Raw genomic sequence first — 9,483 nt, 5'->3', positions numbered from 1 at the left:
TTTTCTTGTATTTTATAGGCTGAAATCCCAAAATTGGTTCAATCTGATTCTTCTCTTACAAATATTGAGGTCGTAGAAAAGTGTTTTGGACCTCAATGTAAGAGTCATGTAATTGGATTTGGTGGCGGGATAACGGCTAAAGAGTTGAAAGGTGGGAACTCTTCAAAGGCTGCATTATTAGATGAATTGAATGCACGTGAAAAAGAAAATGAACCACTAAAAAGACGCATGGATGAGTTAGAGAATAAATGTGAACGCATGGATGAGCTGGAGAGTAAATATGAACAACTTGCAAGAGTACTACTTGGTCAGCCTTCAACACCTGCGTCTTCAAGTGATCAATAGATGGTACCATTAAACAGGTTAGTAAATCGATTTTTCTTTCTCTTTGTGATGTACTCAAGAGACAGGGAAGGACTTTGACTGCTCAATTTTTTGCCTTAGTTTGTTGTTATAACCTGTTGGCTATTTACCATGTACAATTGATTCCAAGCATCAACATCCTAATTGCCTCTGGTAGAGTGCAAAATCAAGTGTCATTACATAGTGAATGTTGTATTTTAATTGTTGCTTCTAAGTTTTACTCTTCACTTGATTATTTGGACAAGCATACCCTATGTTTTTATGTTTTAGGTGTAGTGTTCCTATATGACATCTATGTCATTAGGAGGTTGCTAATGACATCTATGTCTAAATGATCATGCTGAATGTCCCCTGTATTTCAGCATATATACAAGTAACACCTCTTTTTCTAGTACCAAGCTGCCTGTCGCATTATTTCATAGTGAATATGCTATTGCTTTCCCAAAAGATAGTATATGTTTTGGTCTCATCATTTTTAGTAATTTTCCATTTCTGCTAGCAGTTCCATCAAGTTGTGCATTTCCCAACCATTAACTGCTCATCTAAGTAGAATAGCCTAGATTTTTCCATTTCTGTTTTGTGCTATAGTGGAGCTTTATCCACAGTAATTTGTTGAGCCTTTCTGTTATGTTGAATGAACCCTAAACGCTAGATTCGTCCCTCTTCATACCACTTGAAACACTAAAACATCCAGATATCTGACTACTTATGTCATCAGTCCCAACATCATTGTCGAATTCCATTTTTGTAGCAGAACTCAAGCTTAGACATTCCCTGAATAGTCTCCTAGGTCCCATTCCAAAAGAAAAATTAAAATTCTCAGTATCAAATAAGCTCCCTTCATTTCTTCCAACCTTAGTTTGAGTGCTATGGATCATGTTCCTTTTCCCCGACGCCCCGATCGATAGCTTCCATTGTTGTTCCTCAAAATAGGCTTCTTGAAATTTGAAATCAGCATTCATGACTTCAGACTTGCTATCTACAACAATTACACTAGACTTCTCATTCAATACTCGATTACCTAAAAGATCCATCTTTACGAGAACATTATTACCAAACACCGTAGTAATCCGAGCATATACAGTACACACAGTCCTGGCCAAAAGTTCAAAAACTTTATCATAAGTTTGATTCCTAAGTGAAATATCTTCTAAATGCCTCATATCTTGTTTCTGCCAAACCAATTTCTGCTCAAATGCCTTTCTACTTTCCTCATGTTGATTCTGCTGAAATTTCATTGTTGCCACTTCCAATTCATTCAAAACAGCCATCTCACAATACAAACTAGCTGTAGAATTCACATATCTCTCCATTTTCCTAACAATCCCCTCCACATCTTTAACAAAAAATCCCAAATCCTTCACATCAATAACCCCAGAAATAACATCCCCATAAGCATGCTAAAACACTTGTAAGGAAGAAATTGTACATTTTTCCCAATCCTAGACACTACACTAGCAACCTTATTTAAATCATCAAGTTTTTCAACAGGTACTAATTCAAGAAACTTATCCTCATTATCAGAATCTAAAGCCTTTACTCCTACAGACTTAAAGATCTCATTTTTAATCTTAAGAATCTTAGAGTCAGTCAAACTTAAGAATCTCAGAGTCGGTCAAAGATATATGAAGATGAATAATCTTAGACATCATATTAGCAACTTCAAATGAAAATATCCCTATAAGAAACTTCTCTTGCTGGCTTTGTTTCTTCATATATAGATAATTTCATTGAATTTTCAATAAGTAAAGAGTGTTTCTTGACATTAGTACTTACCTGACTACCCATCCTCAAACACCAAGGCTCAACCACCTGAAAATATAGTGTAACTTCCAAGGAGTGATACCTTTGTTTGTAAAAAGGAGTGAATCACATCAAATTTCAACTTTCCTCACCCCGTTAGTACAACACCATTCCAATCCAGTGACGTGAGTCCTTTCTTCAAAGTCATATTATCAAATCTTTTCAGCATCTCTCGTGTTTTTGAAAATATAGTGTAACTTTTAAGGAATGATGCTATTGCTTAGAATTTAGTTCAACCAAACGAGTGAATCACAATTCCACTCCAGTGAATGGATTCCATTCTTCAAAGCCGTAGTTTCTACAAAGTTTTTCTCTATTTGTAGTGGCATGACATATGCTATACAGATGCAACCTTTATTTATAAGTCATGCCATAAAGCTGCCTTTATGTTCCTTTTCAATTGTATTTCCATTTTAAAGATGCTTTTGTGATCATTTATGTTTTTATTAACTTAAAAGCTATAGATTTTAGAAGTTATAAATGTGATGCAGTTTGGCTAATGCCTTCAGATTTTATAAATATACTGGAAAGTTGAAATGGGCAGGAGGTTGTAATCCTCCAGAAACAGTTTTGGAGGCCTATCTGTTTATGTATTTTCTGGACCATTTGGTCTGATAGAAATAGTGCTTGCAAATGAAGTTGGAAGGAAGGAAGGAAATAGATAATAGTCCTTGGTGCTTGTTTTAAAATCACACATTATCTTGTGTTTAGATTCTTTGAAGAAAGATAAGCAATGTTGTTATTTTGTATTCTGTCCTTAATATGTAATTTGGTCATTGGCAAATTTGAAGTATGTTTAAGCTTTTCTTCCTTATCCTTTTATTCTTTCCCTAAAATTGAACAAAATAAGAAAAATTCTATTTCTCCTACTTCTGCTAGCCCTTTGTTGCTCACACTTTCTCCAATTTAATGGAATTTTAGAGCCTCTCTGTTAGTGTAAAGGAACTTCCATGTTATTTTCCTGTTTCATCTTAATTAGTGAATTTGCTTAGAAACAGAACACTATATTCGCATGAGGAGCAAAACATTCACTTCCATATAGCATTGTTGGTCTTATAACTGGGGATGTCTTGTACTTTAATGGCTTAACATTCACTTCCATATAACATTGGTGGTCTTAATAAATATTCTATAGAACTTACCTTTCACTTCGCTACACATTCTTCTATCACATAAAACAGGTAGCACTCCATTTCAAGCATTTGATTTTGATTCTTTGTGTAACATCTTTTTATTCTGTTCTCTCGAACAACAAACATAATAACTTAGAAATTATAAGAGAAAACTTCTTCTTGACTTGATTAACTCACAATGTACAAGATTGCCTCCTTATAGAGGAAGTTTTATGTGATGTATGATATGGTGGGCAATCATTTTGTCTACAAATAAGTAAAGTTAATATTTATTTTAATGCAAAATATCCTCAGATATGGTATAGAGTACTCTATATGGTTTTCCTTATTCAAGTGTAAAGATTCTAGAAAATGTACTTTGTGCTTAACTCAGTGTCAAAAGGTAGTTCATGAAGTTGGGTTTGTTTAAAGATCACACAAGTAGATACTAAATAGCAGTTCTAGTGAAATTGGTGAGCTCAATCCGGTGAACTAGCAGCATCCAGAAGTTTAACATCGAATCAAACAGGCCGCCTGACCCATCCAAAACAATAAACAGTCTTAATTAGGTATCGAGTACAGATTCTTTTTCTATTACAATTTGATTATCGATAGGCTACTACAATTTTCTAAGTTATCTAGTGTGCTTGAGCTTCAGATGTCTCTTCGTGAATGTCCTCAGGGAATGTGGTTGAGCATATCTTAATTTGAATGTGCACAACTATCTCTCTTGCTACCCTCGACTCTTGATATTGGAAAATCTGGAATCTTTTCATGTTCTGCTTCCTTCATATTAGAGATGTTATTGTAGCAAACAGAAAACAAATTATGCCTCCCTCTTACAAAAAAAATAAGTTAGTACCTCAGATGTGTTCTCTATTTTGGTTTGATGGATGTCATACTTTTTCTTGTGTGATTTCTATATTGAACTGGCAGTCTGCTTCCCAAAAGATGACTCATCCAAAGAGTGCAAGGTTCAAATAGCTTTAATTCATGTATGTACTTTCCATTCTATTTGAAACTTATTGATCCTCCTCCTTGTCATCCAAATCAGGAAAGAGTTATACTAGTCCCTTGTTATTATGTTTTGTTTTGTTGGCCTTACAAACTAATTGTTGATCATTACAGAAAATCGTTAAATAGTTAATAGATGTTGGGAAGAGACTACAAGTTATTGTTGACATGCCTTCTTTTCTTTCAAAGTTTAATGTTTTGCATCTTTTTTAGTAAATACTTTTGAGATTTGATGGTACTTCTTTAAGAGTTTATTCTTTGTTTTTAAATTGACATAAGTTTTTTTCAGATCAAGCATTTGAATATGAAGAATATATCGTTCAACAATGTACGGAGCAAGTTGAAGTTCAAGAGCTAGGGATTTTACTTTAGTTTAGGGGTGGTTTAAATTAAAGACAATGTCTTATTATTTATTTATTGCATTTTTTCTCTTTTTAGGAGTTGATAAAGATATATTATGCTACTTGAATATGATATATCTTTCTTTATTTAGTTGTTTGTATTGACCATGAAATTTATATAATGAATTAATTATTTAGTTTATTTTTAGTGTTTCTGTATTCATTGTATAAAATTTTGTAAAGCAACAAATGAAATTAGTTCTTTTAAACTCTTTTATAATGGGCTTCTTAAATTTTTTTGAATAAACAACAATTAGCGACAGGAAATGTGGTCGTTAATAGTATTGGTATTGAAATTAGAATATAATTAACGAAAGAACTTTTGGTCGTTAAAAGTACTTGTACTAAGGGAAAATCCGATCGTTAAAAAGGCCATATAATGACCGGAGTTTATATTAAAAAAACCTTTTAATGACCAACTGTTAATTCAGTCGTTAACTTTTAATGTCCAGAATTTTAACGACCGGCGACGACCGGATTTAATACGGTCGTTAATGACTTGTAGCGACCGGATTTGGACCTTTAACGACCATATTTCCCTTTGTTAAAGACCATTTTTCCTGTAGTGTATACACCCCTTCCCACTCTAACTTTTCCCTACCTGAGATCCCTAGAATCAGAAACTTAGTATTACAATTAAGCATAACATAATAGGGGGACCACCAAGTCATGCCTAAGATTATATCAAAGTCAATCATATCCAGAATAACAAAGTCAGCCCAAGTCCGAAAACCCATAAACAAAATAGGACAAACACAATACACATGGGTGACTATGACAGACTCTCCAACTGGGGTAGAAATATGGATGGGGGCATCAAGCACATCACATACTGCATCAAATCCAAAGGCAAAGTGAACTAAAACATATGAATAGGTAGAACCCGGATAAAAAAATAGTAGCCATTCGGTCACAAACAAGAATAGTACATGTGATCACTGCATCAAACACCTCATCCTCGTTCTTTCCCGAAAAGGCATAAAACTGATTGTTGTCATCTTGACGAGCAACCTCATTGCATGGCTACCCTGCTACACTACCTGGATTACCATTTCCTAGGCCTCCACGGCTTCACTGATTTCCTCCTCACCCACCTTGTGGACGTCCTTTTCCATTACTACCGTTGCCCGTTGGTACCACTACTTTGGTCTGCTGCTGCACGAGGTAAGACATGCCCGGATAGGGACAATCTCTCCTCATATGTCTAGGTTCTCCATAATTGTAACAATTGCGGTCAATACTCAAGTAATCATATATGAGTAGTATCCAACACTTTGGAATCATACCCACCTAAAACCCATACATTGGAACTAACCCTAACTTAGATTAGGGTTCTTCTTCACAAAATCTTGGGGTTTTCTAGGGGACTCTATGGGTGGAAGAACCCATAGATGAAACTCTAAACATACCTTTAATAAAAGCCCTAAGTCAAGCTCTGAACAATGGACTTTGTTCTTAACCCAATCCTCAAGCTCTTTCTCCTTCTTCAATGGAGGTTCTTCTTAGAGAGAGAAATATTTGATGGAGAGGATGAAGATGGGTTTTCTTTTGATTCTAGGTTGAATGACTTAAATAAGGTAAACTTAGGTCTAATAAACATATATAGTTGCTAGGAAAGGAATATAATAATGTAGGGTCAACTTTGGTAAAGAACTAAGGACCTAAAACGTTTTAACTTATAATTCTGCCCCTTGCCTGCTTGAGCTCGCCCTTTGGACCCTTGGGACTGCCCTTCGTACTAGGTAACTCTCCAAACGCACCCTTGGCTCGCCCAATATTCCAGTGAGCTTGGAATTTGGGCAGTCCACTAGGCGATATAGGGAGCTAAAGGGCGATCCGCCAACCTGGTAGGCGAGCTTCGACTTAGCTCACCCTTTGCTCCAAAATCTAGGCCAAATGGGACAGCCCACTAGGTGATCATAAGGCACAAATGTGACTCTCCCAACCCTTTGGGCGATCATGAAGTTCCATCGGCCAAAGTCACCTCAAAGAACAAGGTTTCTTTCACACCTTCTTGCTAGCATAGGTCCTTACTTACACTCTGGACTTCTTCCTTGCTCAATTAAGGTGTAAAACAACCTAGACAATTTACCTAAGGTTACACTAACCCACACGATGAGGCTCTAGTTCAACCTATCATTTTGCGAGTTGTTACATTATCCCTCACTTAGGAACATTCGTCCTTGAGTGAAACTTAAAACACATTAAGGGTTAACGACTCTAGCCTAGCAGCCCATCATGCATGTCATACGTCCAAATGCACACAACCAAGGAGGAAAACTTCAACTCCAAGCTAAACATACTCAATGCAACACAAGGGAGTAGGAACTACATCTACCAACCCAACATGCATGAAATTCTTTATCTATTCATACTCAAGGAGGAAGTAACATCTCCTAGATACAACATGCTCAACATAAATTCATGGAGCCTAAAATGCACATTGACTCAAAGATGCTACACATGAGGCAACACAATGCAATTAGATCAACTATAACAAGGCATACACATCTTCATAACATGCATATGAGGAAAATTATAGCAACACATATTAACATATAACCTTATTTGGTAGGTACACTATCTCCCCCTTAGGAGAAAACCTACACATGTTTTTCTAAACATCATTCATAGCAAGGACAACATCAAGTCCAACATAACAAGTCATAAAAGACAAGAAATATGGAAATTTACAAAGGCATAAAACACATACCGGAAAGGACATGAGGAGATGACTCTTGATCATCCTTGGATTGGAGAGCATAAAACCTCTTCCTCTTTGGAGGTTCATCATCCCCACCACGAGGGGCAACTTTCTTACCCTCTTTTATTGTAGCCTTTACCTTAGGAAAATCTTTCTTCATGTGGCCACTCTCACCACATCCATAACAATTATCTCTACCGGCCAAACACTTACCCTCATGCCTCTTACCACACCTAGAACAAGTGGTCCATAGGGTATCACTACCTTTCCCTTGTGGCCTAGGGGTAGACACCCTCTCATCCTTATACTTAGGATCATTAGAATAGCCTTGTCCGGAAAAAAATTGTCTATTCCTAGAATGACCATGTCCATCAGACCCATCATTATCCACTCTAGACCTTTTTTTCTCCCTAGCCCTCTCCTCTTGAAGTTTATCCCTATCCATTGTTGAGCATATACCATAAGGCGTAAGATGTCTATATCATCATGGAGCATTGCCGTAGGACATTCTTTTGACACTAGCTTGGACACTCCCATCACAAACCTATTCATCATATCCCTAAGACTTGCTACCATATATGGAGCATACTTAGACAAAAGTGTGAATTTCAAAGAGTATTCTTCAACACTCATATCACCTTACTTAAGGTGGATGAATTCTCCAACTTTGGCTTCCCTCAACTCCCGGGGGAAAAACCTATCTAGAAATACCAACTTAAACGTTTCCCACTCAATGGGACCCGCCTCTACCGGCCTAGCATCTTTCCATTACTCATACCAAATTTGGGCAACATCTTTCAATTGGTAAGCCACTATCTCCGCTTTCACTCTAGAAGTTACCCTCATGAAAGCAAATGTCTTATACACCTCATCGATGAACCCGTTTGGATCTTCTTCCACCTTTGACCCACTAAACTGCGAAGGGTTCATCCTCAAGAACTCCCTAATCCTATAAGCACCCATTCCCCCTATAGGGTTTTCCGGAGCCACCACCTCTCTATTGGCTTGCGCCGTCAAGGCTTGAGCCAACAATTACGTAGAACCCCTAAACTCCGCTAGAGTGACATTCCCAATTGGAGGGTCATTAGGAACTTGATGAGGAGCTTGATTGGAACTTGTGGAGAAATCTTTTGGTCTCCATTGTCTTCCCCTTCTCTCTTAGAATTCGCCCTTGTATTAGCCATACCCTGAAATACAATGGGAACTGATTAGAAGAAGGACCTACTAAATCCAAACTCTATGGCATGACTAAGAGAATGTAAAAGTGATACTTTTACTAATCATCCAATAGCCTCGTATTCATAATTGTGTTGTGACTCACACCCATGAATAAGACTCTACTTAGACAAGGTTTGAGACATCCTAAAACTTATCCCAAAACCTTATGCTCTGATACCAAGTTTGTCACGACTCAGGGGTACCCCCTAGATGTAACACAACGTACTCGACCCCGAACTGGTCTAATACGAGCCCTTAGAGTTATCATAACATACGATCATAGAAAAGTAGGGGAAATTTAAAACTTTCTTTAAAACATTCTATTGAAAACATTTCATAAAAACAGAAGTCTTTATTAAGTCTATGTCTTAAAACCGTCTATGAATAACATGAATAAAAGTCTTGGGATGCAGCCCATAATAAGTCTAAAACATAGGAAAAAGACATAAAAGGAACATAATGGATTTGTCCTCGAAGCTATGAGGACTCACCAATTCTTCAAGTCCTCAAACGCCTTAGAAACCTAGCCTCCAAACCAATTCAATCTCCAACACCTTACATTTGATTAGAATTTAGGCAATATGCGTTAGTACAAAATGTACCAAGTATGGAAGCTAACATACCAACATAAAACATCCCAAATAGTTAGTGAACAAAAGACATAAGCATGAGAGACAATAACATATTCATAACATAAACTCTAACATAAGCATCATATCATCACAAGTCAACATAAGGCATATATAAATTCATACTTCAACCATTAGTCTTTCATATTTAAGAGAATTACTCCACAAGCCACCTCCAATCATACTTGTGCAAGGCAAGGATAGTATAGCATAATACTATACAAGATAAGTACATCTCT

General features: G+C 36.7%; 1 pseudogene; it reads right to left on the bottom strand.

Annotated features, from left to right (window-relative positions):
- Positions 1–1,004: 1,004 nt before the first annotated feature.
- Positions 1,005–7,842, bottom strand: LOC125827309 (uncharacterized; annotated as a pseudogene).
- Between the last annotated feature and the right edge of the window lie 1,641 nt (positions 7,843–9,483).

This window comes from Solanum verrucosum, unplaced genomic scaffold (assembly GCF_900185275.1).
Source record: "Solanum verrucosum unplaced genomic scaffold, falcon-dt-bn FXZP01000295.1, whole genome shotgun sequence".
Classification (NCBI taxonomy): domain Eukaryota; kingdom Viridiplantae; phylum Streptophyta; class Magnoliopsida; order Solanales; family Solanaceae; genus Solanum; species Solanum verrucosum.
This window is presented reverse-complemented; position numbering and strand designations above follow the sequence as displayed.